The sequence below is a fragment of the Helianthus annuus genome, chromosome 1 (assembly GCF_002127325.2).
Source record: "Helianthus annuus cultivar XRQ/B chromosome 1, HanXRQr2.0-SUNRISE, whole genome shotgun sequence".
Taxonomy (NCBI): Eukaryota; Viridiplantae; Streptophyta; class Magnoliopsida; order Asterales; family Asteraceae; genus Helianthus; species Helianthus annuus.
Genome location: NC_035433.2, coordinates 51,009,648 through 51,023,329, shown reverse-complemented (window position 1 = coordinate 51,023,329; position 13,682 = coordinate 51,009,648).

Below are 13,682 nucleotides of genomic sequence, written 5' to 3'. Positions count from 1 at the left end.
AAACAAACCGTGCGAAAAATGGTGCGATTTTGGGGAAAAAATTGGCCAGGAACGAGAGTGCAGTACGGTTTCGCAAATGTGAGAAGTGGATGCAGATGAGGGCTTTTATATGGAACAATGACAAAATGCCCCTGACCATGCGCACGGTCATGCGGATTTTCGCACGGGCGTGCGGATCCGATGTAGACCCATTCTTGCACGTTGACCTCGGTAATGCACGGGGGTGCGACTCGAGGTGTTGGCCAGCCCGAAATTGCACGGGCGTGTGACCCATGGCACGGCCATGCCAAATCTGCAGATGTGTCTATTTGCTGCAGAAACCAGTTTCAGCACTCTTTTTAGCCGTTTTTCGCCATTTTTGCAATACGCTAACTGTTTTAACATTTGTCTAACATAGAACCTTCGCTTGGTACATATAAAAACTGTACAAACTAACGGAAACTACAAAACACTCCTAAATTACGCTAAAACTAGAAAAACACATAAAAAGACGATACTACCCCTAAAGCGCTTTTGACGCTCTTGCTACATTTTTGATCCGCGAGTCAGTAGCGTAGACTCATGCTAAGTTTTTGTCGGCGAGTCGATAGCAAGACTCATGCTAAATTTTTGTCGGCGACTCGATAGCAAGACTCATGCTAATTTTTTGTCGGCGAGTCGATAGCAAGACTCATGCTAAATTTTTGTCGGCGAGTCGATAGCAAGACTCATGCTAAATTTTTGTCGGCGAGTCGATAGCAAGACTCATGCTAAATTTTTGTCGGCGAGTCGATAACAAGACTCATGTTAAATTTTTGTCGGCGAGTCGATAGCAAGACTCATGTCCCCACACTTAAGCTGTATGCGGGGTGTGGAGCTCGATAACCTCCACCGCCGACTCGATCGGCCCTCCAACGTAAACCTTCAACCGATGCCCATTTACCTTGAAAATAACGCCGTCCGCGTTCTCTATTGCAACAGTCCCATAAGGAAATACCTCTTTTACTGTGTATGGTCCTGTCCAACGTGAATGAAGCTTTTTCGTAAACACGCTTCTTGCCGTCAGCCACGATGATGTGTCCTTCGTCGGCTGGGCCCTCTGTCTCAGCGGATACCACCTGCTCGTCCACAGCTGTTGCGAGTTGCAGCGCAACCGCACGGGATCTCTAATGAAGACGTCTCCTCAGATCACGCTCGGGTTCGTCTGAAGGCTCAGCAGCGTCGGGAGCGGGGGTTGAGGACACGAAAAATTGATCGACAAGAATATTATATTATTATTATAATAAGGCTGTTTTTTTTTTTTTTTGCTGAAATGAAACAGAATATTTGTAAAAATGGGCTGAAAATTTTATAAAAATCCGAAAATGGGCCGAAATTTTTATAAAAATTAAAGCAATGAAAAATAATCGAATCGCCTAGTTTAAAAACGATTTTTAAGAGCCGAAAATTCAACGAATAAATGAATAAATAAATCCGGATTAGAACAAATAAAAAGAATAAAAATTTACAAGTGTACAAAAGAATCACGAAAATGAATAAATTGAATTAAAAGCAAGAAATATTAACAAATAAATCAACAAATAAACAATCACAAAAATATACACAAATATTAACAAGTATATACACCGATAACACAATGACTCGGGTCGTTCCTAAAACTCGCCATTCCCCGGCAACGGCGCCAAAAACTTGGTACGTGCGTGACTACACATATTTTTACAATGAAATTACACACGAATTGGTTTTAAATTTATAAAAGTGATTATTACTTTTACATGAAAACACACACGAAAGGGCAAGTGTACCCCGTCATATATGTAGTAAAGTATCGGTAAGAACCAAGTATCGATCCATGGAAATGGGCGGAGAAATAATACTAGACCTTTGCCACTAAATTACCGGTAAAAACATAAATGGTATTGGTTTTAATTAAACTAAAGTAAGCATAAATAAAAACTTATAAAACATAGTAGATTATATATAAATAGCCTTGCTTAATACACACCCACAGCATGTTAACTAAGTCAGTTTTGGCACTAGAAGCATTCGGTCAATTTTCCATTTCGAGACAATTAGTATCCCTTTCGGGAATCCTAACATGACAACCATTCGGAAAGTTAAAACGATAAACACACTTTAACCACCTAAAATTGTTCTTTAACGTGCAATTGATAAATGTCTATGAAAATCTCCTAAAAATAAGTTAGTCATCCGTTAGGAGTTTTCTAACCTCACTTAATCAAGGAAAGCAACACCGATAAACACAATGCAACCACCGAGACAAGCATAAACTAGATTAAATCACAACCGAGTTCATTTTACAAATCTTGCACATAAATTCACCAAGATAGCAATTTTGGCCGAAACTACTAACTAAGCTAACAAATCATGGCAAGAATTCATAACAACACCATCTAACCCGTTAGAGTCCTTCCGTGAAGGCAAGCTTTCTTGATTAACAATAATTACATTTTATTAAACCACTAACCCGTTAGAGTATCATGGTGCCCACATTTTAACCAAGTTAAACTAGTTAACCAAATTAAAAGTTTACTAATACATGATTAAATAAGCTTCATTTTGCAACTATCTTACCTAACCAAGCACCAATCATCCAACACAATTACTTATAATCAAGAAATCAATATCAATAACAAGGTTGCAAACTAATCATCAAAGATAATCATAGAAAACACTTCCAAATTTCATTACAAACATAGATTAACATACTAATGGTTATAATCAAGCAAGGGATTGTTGTGTTTTTGCCCAAAGGCTACAATAATACATAAATATTAATCTAAATGCTTGAAACATTAACAAAATTCTGGAAAGGGTAGAAATCCAAACCATAAACAAGCACAAGATTAAGAATCCGGATAGTAAACGAGCAAAACCGGGCAATGTGGCTTGAATCCGAGTGAAAGCAGAAGCCTTCGGAGCCTCAAAATCGCCTGCAGAGCTCTCCAAAATTCCAGAGTTACTAATAGAATGGTTCTGTTCTATTTTTATGCTTTTTCGGTGTCGCACGGTCGTTCTCCGATCGCACGACCGTGCACTTTAAGCAATTATTGGTGGTGGTCCACCATACTGCATGACATCAGCAGAGTTGATTGGTCTTCGGTCTCGCACGGGCGTGCCATGGGGTGCACGGGCGTGCATATCCGGGATCGGGGCTGGTCATCGAATCCGCATGGGGGTGCAACCATTCGCACGGGGGTGCAACCAGTCGCACGGGGGTGCGTTGCCGGGATTTCGTTGCACTCCTGATCGCACTGGGTGTGCAACGCCGAGCTGAGCCTTGTTGTCGCATCCGCACGGGGGTGCCACCAGTTGCACAAGGGTGCAACGCCAAGCTGAGCCTTATTGTCGCATCCGCACGGGGGTGCCACCAGTTGCACGGGGGTGCCACCAGTTGCACGGGGGTGCAACTTGCCCAGGTCAGAATTTTCCACAGAATGTTCGTAGTTCATTCGTTTCGCCCGGAAAATCCTCGTTTTCACTATCATCTTGTCTGGTATGTTGTTTTAGGCCTGTAAACAAAAGTATACATGATTAAGTATCCGCATGACGGTTTTACGGCCGAAAACGCATAAAATGGGGATAAAATGGGGGACTAAAATATGTGTAAATTAGCGAATATCAGTTAATAATCTGGCACCACACTCAAATCTCTCCCGCTCACATATGTGATCGTATCTCTGCCTCTCAAGTCCATCTTTCTCATGATTATGTTTACATGTTATCGTTCCAATATCATTGTTCAAACATCGTCGTTTCAATATCTCTGTCTACTCTCTCTCAACTCTCTCTCTCTCTCTCTCTCTAAAACTGTAGAGATAGAGAAGAGGATGAAGACGACAGAGGCGTTGCATTTAACATCGATTTGAATGGTAGTTTAAAAATGGATATTTTGAGATTTTTTCTTTTTATCACAAACTGAAGTTTTGTATGCTAAATGTTCTTCAGGTAGATCTTGCTGGATTTCTTATTTGGTGTTGAAGTCTTCAGTTCGTTGGCCGAGCTTCCGAATGTGATGAAGGTTATAAAATGGAGCCACGATTTTATTGATGAAGAGGTAATTTCTTTTTGTGTTTAAAATAAATCATCATTCTATGAAATTTGATTGATATGTTTGTAGCTTTGATTTTGTCTTTGAACAAAGATGTGATTACGAGTAGATTGATTTGAATGTGGTATATATTGGATTAAATACTCAACTGGTGGAATGACAGCATATCCAGCTTATGCTTCAAGCTGTCTTGATCTCTTTGGAGGCTGATAGGCTTTGGGAGGTATGAAAAGCAGAATTGATATATTTAGGGAAAATGAGGTTGAAAGAGGATAACCCAACAGTTGAGGATCTCATTCTACATGTCTGATAAATTCAATTGAATTCTCAAATAATGTTTCCTAGATTTTTGAAGATCGACAAATGTCTAAAGAAGCATCACTGTGGACATTTGTTGGTCTTTGTCGGTCTTCAAAAATCTAGGAAGCATTGTTTGAGAATACCATTGAATTTATCGGAGCTGTCGAATGAGATCCTCCACTGTTGGGTTATCATCTTTCAATCCCATTTTCCCTAAACATATTGATTCTGGTTTTCAACAGGGATGTAATGTAAGGATTTCTCTCAATTGTTAGTCCATAGCAGAGGTTCTCTTTGGCAGACCTTTGCTTGAACCGTCTCAGTGTTTATGTACCTGATCAATCAAAGGAAAACCACTGTTCAGTAACAACAGTGGTTCAGTGTTACAGCGGATTCAACATCAGTATTTGGGTATCAGTTTTTCTTATGTAACAGTGTTTAGTGTATCGGTGTTTAGATTTTGTTAAAGCTTCGATGATGGTTGTTAGATTTATGAAAATGTAATTGCTATAGTTTGAATATTATTGTTATTATATTATTATCATCTGTTGATCGTGGTCTGTTCAAGCACTGCTGTTAAAGATGTTGTGTTGAACTGCATCATCTGTTAGGCCATAGCAGAGGTTCTCTTTGGCAGACCTTTGCTTGAACCGTCTCAGTGTTTATCAGTAGATGTTCATCATGAGGCGTGTGTAAACATATATTTGAAATCCTCTGTTGAACTTTATCATTGTTAAGTGTCACAGAAGATGTTAGCAATTTATACTGTGGAATGATCAGAAGATGTTATGGTCAAACTTCTGTTTATGGGCAAACATGTGTTTAAGTTCAAACTTCTGTTTAAGTCCAGACAACTGATATATAAGGCGAGACATCTGTTTAAGGCCCAACTTCCGTTTAAAAGCCTGTTACAACCACTGTGTTGGTTGAAACATTTGATTGTTAAAAGTTATCCACTGCTGATAAAACAACCTATGTTTCTTCAATCTTGGTGTTGACCACTGACTGACCAAACATTTTTGTTTAAAAAACTGATGGGTATCCACTGATAGGAAAGAATAGCCACTACTAATCATTTTTTTATTGTTGACATCCATTCATATTGACCATCAGCGGTTTTCCTAAAAAACAACCACTGCTCACATTTTTATTACTGATGGTGTTAATTAGTGATAGATTGAAATTATCAAATGAAAACTAGAATTACAATGACATTACCATTTTACCTAATCGTTACATTAAAAAATAAAAAAATTATTGATGACTATTTGTTGCAAATGAAATCAGTAATTGATGTCAATTTCTTGAGCTTTGGACATTTAAATTATTGAAAATGTGAATTTCAAACTGACGGTTATTATCTCTTAACTAAAGTTAAAATAAAAATTAGAAAACTCATCATGACAATTGCTTTCAAATCAGATCAGTAATTACTGATAATATCAGTAATTTTGAAATTCAAAATATGCAAAATGGTAATTTAAAATTGATGTTCTCTCTCTTTTGTTTCCTACTTTGCATTTCATTTCTAATATTTTTTTAGCTTAATAAAGCTGAAAATAAGGATATACACTACTTACCTTTCAGTTCCCAATAAACATCAGTTCCCAATAAACATCATGACAATTGCTTTCAAATCAGATCAGTAATTACTGATAATATCAGTAATTTTGAAATTCAAAATTCAAACCATGTATTCTATTCTATTCTAATCCTATAAATAAGATATAATTATTTGGTGTCACATTCAAATCTCGCTCGCTCATATATGTGAGCGTGTCTCTCTCTCTCAAATGCATCTTTCTCGTGATTCAGCCGCTAATCTCCGATTACCCTTCTTTGTTCGAATGTTTGTTGTTTATGTTTACATGTTATCGTTCCAGTATCATTGTTCCAACATCGTCGTTTCAATGAAAATTCGCATCCCACATCAACGTTTCAATAGTATCATTGTTCCAACATCGTCGTTTCAATGAAAATTCGCATCCCACATCAACGTTTCAATATCGATGCTGCAGTATCATTGTTGCAACATCGTGAGAAGTTGCATGTGCTACCTTCTTTGATGTGAGAGTTGCAGCTTTAACGGACGATATGTATCTGCTATCGTGAAAAGTTGCAGCTTCAACGGAGGATATGTATTTTTGTTAAATCGAAAGTTAGGTTTTCTTGCGTCAGGAAGATTTTCTTCTTTTATAGAAAGTATAGATTCGTCCAATATTGTGGAAACTCAGATGTGCTACAACAGTTGAGAAGAGACATTTTCATTTTAGGTTTGTTTCTTATTTGTGTTGTCAGTAATATAGAGTGCGGTGATAGAGACGTGCAGTTCATGGCGATCCTGAAGGACATACATCGAGAGGTTCAGCAATCGATGGAGTTGAAACTAAACTTTCTTAATTCTTACTGTTATTCTTAGATTTGAACTTTAATATTGTTCAGTGTGTGATGTAATTATTGGACTTTTAGTTTTAAGATCATGAATAAATGAATAAATTTAATTTTATGAATCTAAGTTATGTTTTATTTTTAATTATTTAGTGTTTGAGTAAGATTTAGATTATGTTGATGTTGAATTTTGTCTGAACATCTGGTTGGTAAGTTAATAGACGTTTAATATTGTGAAGGATTGGTTTGATGTTCAACCTCTGTTTTTTCATTCTTCATGTTGACCACTGACTGACCAAACATCTGTGTTTCAATCACTGTTAGCTATCCACTGATAGTTAAAAAATATTCACGGCTCACATTTTTATTGTTGACATCCACTGATATTGACAATCATTGGTTTTCCTAAAAAACATCCACTGCTCACATTTTTATTGCTGATGTGGTTAATTAATGATAGAATGAAATTATCAAATGAAAACTAGAATTAAAATGAAATTACAATTTTACCTAATCGTTACATTCCAATGAGATAATGCTTCGCAGATTCACATATGTTTGAAGACCGACAAATGTTCAAAGAAGCAGGACTGTGTACATTTGTCTGTCTTTGTCGTTCTTTATACATCTAGGAACTATTATTTGAGAATACCCCTGAATTGATCGGAGCTGTAGAATGAGATCCTGCACTGTTGGGTTATCATCTTTTAAATCCATTTTCCCTAAATTTTTGGATTCTGTTTTTCAATAGGGATGTAATGCAATGAGTCCTCTCAAATGAATAGACGGACACTTGCTTCCTCTCAAAGGGTTATTTGTTTAAGCGCAAACATCTGTTTACGTCCAAACAGATTTTTAAGGTCAAATATCTGTTTAACGTCAAATATCCTCATAATAGTTACAACCTCTGTTTTGGTCCAAACTTCTGATTGTTAAATGTTATCTACTGTTGAAAGACAACCTCTATTTCTTCATTTTTCATGTTGACCACTGAGTGACCAAACATTCGTGTTTCAATCAATGTATGCTATCAACTGGTAGTTAAAAATTTGAATTACAATGAAATTACAATTTTACTTAATCGTTACAGTTTTACCTACGAAATCCTAACAAGTTTTAACTCTAGTGTGTAATACTTTATTTTAATAATCTTAACATGCATCTTAAAAATAGTTAAAATGACAATTTTTCATGAATTATAAGCTCAAAATGTTTTCAGGAAATCAAAAATCCATTTAATAATCTCAACATTACACCATCAAGACTGATAGGCTATCCACTGATGGCTTAAAGTCTCCCACTGTTTTCATTGTAACCATTACAACCACTGATATTATTTCATCACTGGCTTCATAAAACAACTGTCTTTCATTACTCATCAGGGGTTGGCTCGTGGACAGTACATACCGGTCAGATCTTTTGTAACTGCTGCCACGTCAGCATTCGCTTTTTCCCCTATAAAACCCTGATCAAAACCCCCAAACAGGGTTTTTACTGTCGAATCGATTTCAAAATTCCTTTCTCAAAGCAGTTATCCTCCATTTCTCTCAAAATTTCTCATCGTCCTTCTTCCTCAAATGGCAAAATCACCGTCTTCATCATCTGAGAAATCCACTCAAAAGGCCATAGAAATTCCATACAAAGAACCCCATAACTACTTAGGTCTGTTGACAAAACCAAGTAACACTGAAACCTTCAATTCCGTCATAGATGCTCTTTCGTCTTCAAAGTACAAAACTTTGTTGACTTCTAATGCTCCTATTTACTTGGCAACCCAGAGGGAATTTGGGAAAATGCAAAACTTGAATCTCAATATGAAATACCCATAGCCATCAATTCCTCGATAAAGGGTGTTAAAGTTAAAATCACACCACAAACAATCTCTGAAGTGTTTGAACTCAATGATCTTCTAGGTAAAACTTCTTTCCCAAAAGTAGAGTATCAAACAGATTTTTTAGAAAGAGGGTATGCAGAGGAAATGAAAAAAGACACTTTGCAAAAAGGCAGTTTTCCCCCTGCCACAAGGTTTTTGTTTCATACCCTCTTAATGTGTGTTTCTAATAAGACCACTGCTTTCAATGAAATTCCATTAAAGATCCAATACATGGGTTATGCTATCTTGCATGGGGAAAACTTTAACTATTCCCAGGAGATCTTTGATGACTTGGTGAAAAATGTTACTAGCAAATCATTTTTACTATTTCCAAGGTTCCTAAGCTTTTATTTTCAAAAGAAAATTGGAAAGGATGATGCTCATATACTCATGCAGGGTGAACCTTTTCAAATAAATGCCTTACACCTGTAACATTTACAAGGCTATCAAAAGTGTCCAAAACACAAGCAGAGGCTCCTGAGCAGACTTTAGCAGCTACCACTACTCCTCAGGCACCTGCTGTTGAGCCCACTGCTCAAGGTGATCACAGCAGAAAAACAACTGCTGTGAAACGCACACCTAAATGTACCAAAAGACCAAGACAAAAGAAAATACAAAAGCCCCCTAAACCTAAAACAAAGGCAACTCTGGAAGATGAGATCCCAGTGCAACTGCCAGTGACAACACAAAAGTCACCAGAAACCACTGCTGCTACTTCCTCCCAGCAGATGGTAGAAACATCTCAACCCGACCTCAAACTCCTCCTGTTTCTTCTCAAAAAGAACAGGTTGTAAGAACCGGGACACCAAATTATGATGCTCTAGAATCACTTGATACTATTATTCACAACCCACTTCCCGGGGCAAATTCTCTTTCCACACTCATACTCACCTCTCAAATTGCTGCACAAACAAAACTTTTGTTGGATGCAGTTGATATAGCTCAGACAGAAATCAGTTCCTCTCAACCACCTATCACTGAGTGCATGCCACCACAAGTGACTGAGTCTGAACTCCCTATCATTGTTAACCCACCAACAACAGCAAAGGAGGTTACACTGCAGGATGTACAAGTACTTCCAGTCAGTAGTTCAAGTGAAGCAGCAACTACAGGTGTTGGATCGTCTGGTGTGTTTATTCCAACCACTGGTACATTTAAAAGGTTATCAGTTGCTGAGGAAAGAATTGCTCAGTACCGAGAAAAAGGGGCATCATTGGATACCTTTTGGGAAAATTTTCCTAAGGCAACCACTGATACAACCACTGTTAGTGGGAAATCAGATGATTCCATTAAGTTGGGTGATGGTTTAATGTACTGAGAATTGATGAATAGAGTTGACAAGCTTGATACATCTGTTGCAGAAATCAAAGACATGCTGCAACAGTTGTTGAAAGCACAAAAGGTACCACCCACTACTGCACCAACTTCAGCAGCTGCTCCTTCATCTGCTCCCACTCCAAATGAGCTGTGGAGTTTGTTTCAACCTCTGCTACACCAGCAAAGAGAATTAGCTGGTCGGCAACATGGGATACAAGTTCAAAAGGTCAGAAATCTCATGGAAGCAAGGTTTAAAGACACCCAGTCAGATATCAAGGCAATCAAGGCCCATTTACTAAACACCACTGGCACTGCTCCTCCCTCTATCATCTTTGTGGACAACCCACCACCAGCTGATGCCAAAAAGGGGGAGAAAATGAAGCAGTTGACAAAGAAGGGATATGAAGATGGATTGTACATTGCTCAGGCAATTCAAGTATGCTTGCAGACATCCCTTTGCCAGATGGTTCCAAAAAGATTGATGTAACCACAAATGCCATTGCTGATGCAAAAGCAAGTGTAAAAAGGGATATGGAGGCAAAGGACAAAGCAAGGTTTGAACAGGAGAAGAGAGTTTTTATGGAAATGAATAAGCATGGTATTTCAGAACCAAAGGATGAAAAAAATTCTAAGGTCAAAAGAAAGCAGCCTACTAGACATCAATCTCCCAAACCAACAGATGTTAAAACTCCTGTTGTATCAACAACTGTTGGTACTTCAGTGGTTTCAACAGCTGTTAGTCAAACAACTGCCACCACTTCAACATACACCACAACTACTGCTTGCAGTTCAACTACTGCGTCACCAAAAACATCATCACCACCAAAAATCACCTCACTACAAAAAACAACTTCATCACCACCATCATCTCCTGCTAAAAGCAGAAGACTTTAGATGACACATCATCTGTTGTAATGACAACAGTGGTTGAAACACCAGTTGTTCCAACAACTACTGCTCCCACTTTAATCACTGCCTCACCAAAAACATCATCACCACCAAAAATCACCTCACCCCCAAAAACAACTTCATCACCATCATCATCTCCTGCTAAAAAGCAGAAGACTTCAGATGACACATCATCTGTTGTAATGACAACAGTGGTTGAAACACCAGTTGTTCCAACAACTGTTAGTCAGCAACCTTCCACTCAAATCACTACCACTCAATCCATCAAAACACCACCAACCTCTCCTGAACCCAAAAGGAGAACGGTAACCAATGTTGTCATAAATGATGACACTTCACCACCACAAACATCCACACAATTACTGCCAGTTGTACCTATTCCAAACCCTGTTCCTCTTTCTTCAGCTCAAGTTAAAAAACAAAACACTGCCATCACTCCTGCAAGTGCTCAGTACCCTTTAGAGCTTATAGCAGTTAGAGAGGAGATTAAATCCTTCTATACTGAAGATAACCCTGCTAAAAGGAGTTTTCCATCTCTTGATGGATATCCTAAGCCAAACAACATTGAAGAATATATGAGGTTAAAAGCTCAACAAGCAGAGGATATCTCTAAAGGAATTCACATGGTAAATCTGATAAGGAAATACAAAGATACTATCAATACCTACTAACTCAAGTCAGAACACTGGAGCAGTTTGCAAAAAAAAACTTTGTCAGCAACTATCAGAAAGAGCAGATGAAAGCTTGAGAAAAGATTATCTTGATAACATCATCGCTTACAAAACGTATAAAGGAGAAAGGTACATGTACAAAGAATGGACCATTAGTGAGCTTGAAAGTGAAGCAGCTAGAATTCAAGATATGATAAAAACAAGGTGAAGCAAACTCCTCCTATCTGGGCAAAGTTTAAGAAAAATGTACCAGAAAGGACTCTGCAGCTTCAGAGGATGAAAGAAGAGCTGATTACAGCTGCTTTTGGGTCAAAGAATCAAGTGTCAAGATGGAAATAGGATAAAGTATTTGCATCTTACAAAAGGCTGGAAGAACTAAGGAAGAAAAATCCTAATATTCCACAAAAGCCTGATTATCCTGAAGCGGTGGTTTCAGCTGAGCCACAAAAGCAACAATTCAGGAGATCCACTGTTCCACCTGCTGCCATCCTTTACCAAAGAAGGAATCAAAACGAGATGGATAAAATAACAGCAGCAGATAAAGAAGCAGAGGATTACGTTGTGAAAGTAGGGGTTAAACGGATTATTGAAGAAATACTTAAATCTTGAAATAAATTCAATCATTCGGTTCTATTTTAAAATGTGTGTTGAAAGCATTTTCCCTGTTTGATTTTGTGCAAAGTTTATTTCCATTTTAATTCCGCTGCATTACTTGATTTAACAGTTAATGGATAACATTTTTTAGGAAAGTCTGTTGGAAAGCAACAGAGGTTTTTAACAGTTAATAGACAACAGTAGTTTGCTATTAACATAATGGAATTGCTGTTGAATAAAGCTATTGATCATTAATTTATATCAATTTTGTAAGTCTGCAGTAATTATAACATATGGGATATTAATATGCATATAACATATGGGATATTAATCTAGCATATATCTATATCAGATATTTCGACTTAAACAGATGTTTGGCCATAAACAGATCTGTGGCGTTAAACCAAACATCTGTTTAAGGTCAACATCTGTTTGACTATTGGTCAACATCTGATTGACTTTTGGTCAACGTCTGTTTTAATTTTGGTCAACATCTCGTTTAGTATTCAACAGAACTTTAAATAACTCAATATTTGTTTAATTTGTTGTTTCGTTTTCTTGAATTCTATGTAATTTTGTAAAGTAGTACAAAAACAAACATTTTTAAAAAATCCCAAGTCACCCTATCATTAAAGTAATTTTGTAAAGTAGTTTACTCTCAACATAATGGAATTGTTGTTGAATAAAGCTATTAATCATTAATTTATATCAATTTTGTAAGTCTGCAGTAATTATTTTTTTACTCTCTGTCAATATATGTTATGCATGGTTTTCTAAGAAATGACCTGTGTTTGCACACGGGTCTTACTGCTAGTATTCATTAGTAGGGGAAAGTTGGAGGCAGCAGTTACGCACCTTGTGGGCCCCATGAAATCTTCAAAGAATGGGACTAAGTCCAAGCCCACTCATAAATGTGTGGACCCGGACTATGGATGACTTGACGACGAGGGTCACCTAATAGGCTCCCTCGTCTGGGCATGTTGCCTCCGATCAAATGTTAGGTTTGGGCCCAACATAGTATTTTCATCAGATATTCTCATGGGAAAATGATTAAGTCAAAGATACCGATTTTCCCGTCGATGCTCAACATTCCAGAACTAATGTTCCGGCAGAGCATGGATGATGTGACAACTCCTCTACATTAAGACTAGTGGGTGTGGGGCGGGGGATGCTAGGAAACGCTGACTAAACCACACCGGGCCAGCGTTGGGAATGGCGTTGCCCCGCTGGCGTGGCTTTGAAGCCTGGCATTGGGCGGGGGGGAGAGGTGAGGTGGCTAGCTTGGATTGGCTGGTGATAGATGACCGTTTGGGCTATAGCTGTTTGGTCTAGCCGTTGGGGATAGCGGTTTTGTAGTAAAAATCAAATTTAAAAAAATACATTTTTACCTATAAATACCCATCGCAAACTTCATTTTTTCCACACCAAATAACAAATTTTCTTCAACCAAACGCAAACCAAATAACAAATCTTCAACCGAACCAACACCAAAAAACCGAACATGGTGCATTGGACAGAAGAGGAGGAAATTGCACTTGTAACATCGATTGTCGATGCACAACGTACTCTACCACGCAGT